Raw genomic sequence first — 6,000 nt, forward strand, 5'->3', positions numbered from 1 at the left:
GTGCCTTTTGATTACTTTAGTCAAACTCAGATCCATCATCTTATTTTCTCCTCTGTTTTAAATAGGCTGTCCAAATAAACCGCCCACCCGCCCAACTCGCCCCACTTGCCCGAACTCGACCCGGAATCACCCGATCCGACGGCTCCGGTGGTCGAACTCGGGTCCCGACTTCAAAAACCCGACGTCGGCGGGTCGGGTGTCGGATCTCTTCCTTTAAAACCCGTGAAACCCGACCCGCCCGACGTCCATTAAAATCCGGCCATCTTTTTCCAGATTCCGACCACTTTTTCCCAGATTCCGACCACTTTTTCTAGATTCTGACCACTTTTTCCAGATTCCGACCATTTTTTCCCAGATTCCGACCACTTTTCCAGATTCTGACAATTTTTTCCCAGATTTTGACAACTTTTTCCAGATTCCAGCAACTTTTTCACTTAAATCCGTCGATTTCTGGCACAATAAACATCGGATCTGGCTGAACTAGTGATTTCTCATCACGATTTGGCAGAAATCTCGTCGAATCCAACTAGATCTCACCGGATCTTGGATGGCTCGCCGCGTTTCGAAGGATTCCAGTGATAATCGGGTTCACCCGAAACCGACGACCACCCGCTGGCAATCCAAACCGACGAACCCGTTACTGCTATGGGTCGGTTGCGGGTTGGAAAACGACCACTCGATCTTGTACGGGTCGGTTGCGGGTTGGGCAAAAACCCGACCCGCCCGACCCATGGACAGCCCTAGTTTTAAATGGAGATGAAGAGTAGCCTGGGTAGTGGTTCACAAAGTGCCCAATTGGCCATAAATTTATTTGGGTCCAAAATGCTAAGAGTGAGTTGATAATAAGCAAGAAGAGACCAATGATAACGATTTTTTTTTTTTTTTTTTAAAGGCTAATTGAACATTAAATATGACCATAGAAAATTTTTTCCCCAAAATCCAAGAGGGGCTGTGGCCCCCCGGCCAAAGGGTATCTCCGTCCATGCAATTGGGCTAAGTTAGAGAAATGAGAGTAGTCATTTCGTTTAGCACAATAAACCAACTTTGGACCTATAAATAGAGGTCTAATGAACTAACTATGAGTCTAGAATTTGAGTACGAACTTGGAATGTATTAGGCACCTAAGATTGTATGACCAAGTGGACTATCCTTCACTTAGTGTTGTTAGAGGATTTTTAAATAATGAGACAATTAATGGAGCCTTATCCTAATCATTTGTTTATTGCATTAAATAAAATACACTCATTTGACACATTTTTAAGGATCACATCAAGCAAGGAAGGAAACATACTTGAAATCAAATCAAATTTTATTAAGTGAGAAAGCTGGCAATCAGTTAAACATTTACCAACAATGGAAGATTTCATCATCTCTAAACATATTCATATCATATCTAACTTACTGTGCTAGCATTGACTAAACAAATCATAGAAAACTATTGCAACTGCAGTGCATTTCTCTGTGCGATCTATTGTTCGAAGTGCCAACTATTTGCTCTTAAAAATACTATTGTTTTGAATGTTTATATGTTTACATTAAAAGGACAGGACGTGTCCCTTGTTTTAAACACCTGTACAACAACTATTAAACACCCGGCCTGCCCAACTCCTACAGTCAGCAATTTATGTTTCTATCAAGCAATTCTTACATGGATAACATCATAACAAAACCTTGTAACCAAACAACCTACAACCAGGGGCGGAGGGAGGGGGGGTCGAGGGGGGGTGCTTGGGGGGTGCTTGCCCCCCCTGGCCTTCTCAAAATTTCTCAAGCAGTAGTGGTGTAAAATGCAGTAAAAGTCCCCACTTGACAGTTGACACAAAAGACAATCTACTTTTTCTTGTTATTTATATTTATTAACTTGTCAACAATTGTCAGACAATTTTACATTCACATGGCAACACTTTTTTTACATAATGGGTCCCATCTAATAGTACTTTTTTTTGCACACTACTTTGCCAACTACGACTGAAAAAAAAAAAAAAAATATATATATATATATATATATATACTGAATTGGACTTTGAAAGAAAAATCTATGTTTATGTGTAATGTGCCTACTTTAGCGCCTCACTAGTTGGTTTCCAGCTTACAATTTTTTCCCTAGTTATTAACCTTTTCAATATCAAACTTGAGTTTTTGCTATAAACTCGAATTTTAACGACATAAAAAAAGTAAAAATGTCTATATGAAATTTTAGAAGCATTCATGGCATTGAGTTGCATATAACCGAATAGAACTTCATAAGCATATTGCTATATTCTTAATATTTTTACATTGCTTTATTATTCCAATTTATTTTAAAGATCCAAATTACATGTTTAAATTATGTGTATTTAGTATCGATTAATTTATCTTAGATTAATTCTACCTTCAATATTGTCTTTTAATCTTGGCCCCCCTAACTTGAAATTCTAGCTCCGCCACTGCCTACAACCCAACTCTAGATTCCTTCACGTGAAGTCGCCATCAACGTCAAGCAGTACAGTCCCTCTTCCATTGTGGCTCGACTTGCAAAAAAAAAAAAAATTGTAAATATACCCTTGCCAACAAAATATTATACGTTAAATTAATTTATCGTGACTATCCTAATAATAATGTTGAACATTTTGATTTGAGAATTACAAAAATTTAGGTTCAACAAAATTGAGAATAATATTACATTTACAATATTTTCATAATAATTTCACAAAAAATCTAATATGATAAGCTGCTATTGATTCTAATATACTAATTTTAATTTGGGCCCAATACCGATATTATTTTTTTACCCACCAATATTAACTTTTTGCTTAAGATTTATTATAAAAATATTGTGAACGTAATGTTACTCCAAAATTAATTCTCCCCCCCCCCCCCGACATAATCTTTAATCCCTTTTATTTAAAAAAAAAAATAGAGCTTAAATAACCGCAATAAATACTACCTCAACAACTAACATAAACCAAACAATAACAAGACCAAACAACAAATGAACAAATTATTGAACAAAATGCCTATTATAAAACAAAAAAAAAAAAAAAAGATCTCTAATCATTCAAATTTGTAACTCGTTCAACTTATTCAATAAAATAATTTCTAATCTCTTTTTTTTTTTTTTTTTTTGATAAATGGTATCAAGAAAAATATTGTTGTTGTGGATTCTCCTTAATGGTGACAACAGTTATTCTCTTTTTGGCTTTATAGTCGCAACAATTTTGCTCTTTTTAGTAACTCGACTCGTGATTGTAACAAATATTCAAATTATCACTTTATTAGATTTTGAATAATTTAAATTTCTTAATGAATATTCTAAAAAATATTTCTAGAGCCGCCACTGCCCTCTTCCCCTTAAAATGGCGACCACTATGACAACTCCATCAACAACATCTCCTCCGCAAAATGTACTTCGGCAAAAAGAATTTTATGCACAATTTATCAGCCTGCACATAGTGCAACACAATTAGTCCATAATTTTCCTTATTATTTCAATGAAGTTCCTGCTCCAGAGCGAAATTTGTAAAAGAATAATAAGTTTCAAAATTTTAATTGAAGTCGGCTAAAACATCTGGATTATCCATTGTGACTCAGTTTGTGACATCAAAAAATTGGGCCCCTTTACCTGTAAGCCATGTGAATATATCTGGGTATTTGTGGTGCTTTGAGGTGGCAAGAGCTGGGTATTTGTAGACATGGAAAAACGGACGGGTCAGGTTCTAGTCGGGTCAATTGAGTTACAGGTTAAAACGGGTTATTTTAAGTTGGTTAAAAATGGGTTCGGGTCAATCAAGTTGCAGGTTGGGTTGGATTGACCTGTATTTTTCACATGAATTTTTTTTTTTAAAGAAAACAACATGTATTTGCCATTTAGAAAATCATGTAACAAATTACTTGATATAAAATGCATTATTTTGAATTCACCACTTATATCAAGAATGAATTACACTTATTAATACTTATTCAATAATTTTAAAATTATACAAATCCTAACATTGCTATCTAAAACAAAATAATACAAAGATAAGTAAAGCAAATACACAAATTTTAGGCCAAAATTGGGAATTAACCCTGTTTGTCAAACAATATAAATTATATAATTAGTAGGCACTGTTGTAAAACTATATTTTTTACTAACATCTCGAGTTTAAAAGACTCGATTTAAGGCCTATAAATCAAGTCTTTGAGACTCGATTTTCATGGTTTGATCACGTCTGATGTGTCGATTTTTCTACGTGGCGTCCACTTGAAAATCAAGTCTTTAAGACGATTGACAAACTTGCCCATTAAAAAATTAGTTAAATAATACAAAGCCCAAGTTAATGGATGACAGCCAAGCACTTGGTACAAGTATTTGACACTTTACACTTTGAGTCTTTGACAGCCAACCATTTACTGTCTAGTATGAGACTGTGATAGAAAAAACTAAAAGCTCATATTCATCATCTCATTTGCAAAGAAATAGTAGACTTCAGAAGACCCAAAATGCAGAAATAGCAAAAAGGCAGAAAGAAAGAAAAAAAGAAAGAAAGAGAGAGAGAAGAAGAAGAAATGGAGATGCAAGCTCAAGATTTGACTGCATCTCACCGTGGTTGAGAAACTTCAACAATGGCAGTATGTATCCCAAAAAAAAAAAAAAAAAAAAAATCTGACTTGGTTGAACCTCTAAGAATCGGTCTGGGTTTCAAAACCATGATATATGGGTGTTTGGGCTGTGTGCGGCAATCACGGTGGGTTGGATTTTGGGGTTCATCTATCACGATGGTTGTTGGTGTTTTGGGGTTCATCTGTCACTGTGTTTGTGTTTTGTACTCCAATACTTGGGAAAATCTTTTTAGTGTAAACATTTTATAGATACAAATCGAGTTTCTAAGACTCGATTTCCAAGTGAACGAAGTGCCAACTCAAACCTAATCAGAACATGAAAGCCGACTCTTAAAAACTCGATTTATAGTCCAAAATCGAGCCTTTTAGACTCTAGATGTTAGTAAAATATATACTTTTCAAACTGTGCCTACTAATTATATTGTTTGGAAATCAATGTTAATTCCCAATTTTGGCCCAAATTTTATTTCTACACAATATCAACATCTCAAAATATAAAACAAAATTACAAATGACTTATTGGATAATTCATTTGACAAATAATAAAAACATATAAGAAATTTACAATCTTAAAAATTAATTTTATAATCCATTGTCAATTGTGGTTGGCACTCTATTTCAATTTGAGTTATATATTAAAGTTTGATTGTTTAGTTATTTATACATGGTATCTTTTATGAATATCATATTGTCGTTAAGCAACACACACTTTAGGAAATATCATAATTTATATTGAAAAACTGTTTATTTTGGACATAAATTGTTAAAAAATAGGTCTAAACATTCATAATTTATATTAATTTAATACTTTGACTTCACTATTCTCATACCTGTGAATGTTTCTTACACATGTCTACAATTTTAAATCTATGTTTTTAATTGTATTGTAACCAAATTATCTTATAGCAAGCACTTTGCTATTTGATATCTAAAAATCTTTACTAATTACAAAATGCTCAATCATTTATCGTTCAATTAATTTGCATACAGTTATATAAATATCTCAATTGTTTCCTTAAAACTCACAACAAACAATTAAACCAATATTGTCTTAATTTTTTTTTTAACCAAAAAAAAAAGTTTCAAAAAATAGTTCGGGCTTAGGTCAGGTCGTAGGTCAACCTGTTTTTGCTTCGGGTAAAAAAAATCGAGTTTAGATCAAATATTTTTCAGTCGGGTCGGGTTAGAAAATCTTGACCCGTTTTGCCATGTCTAGAATACACCATTAATTTGAGGAGACATTATGTCACCATACTCCAAGAGTAACTTATAAACGACAACAGCAAATCTAGATACCCCAAGTCCTGAAGCTTTCATTGGGTCTTCTATTTTAATTCATATGAGAAGATATTTATGGTATGGTGGGGGTTCAATCTCAATTCCATAATGGGGACTAGAGTAGACCAGGTCATGCCTTCA

This window comes from Quercus lobata, chromosome 5 (genome assembly GCF_001633185.2).
Source record: "Quercus lobata isolate SW786 chromosome 5, ValleyOak3.0 Primary Assembly, whole genome shotgun sequence".
Classification (NCBI taxonomy): Eukaryota; Viridiplantae; Streptophyta; class Magnoliopsida; order Fagales; family Fagaceae; genus Quercus; species Quercus lobata.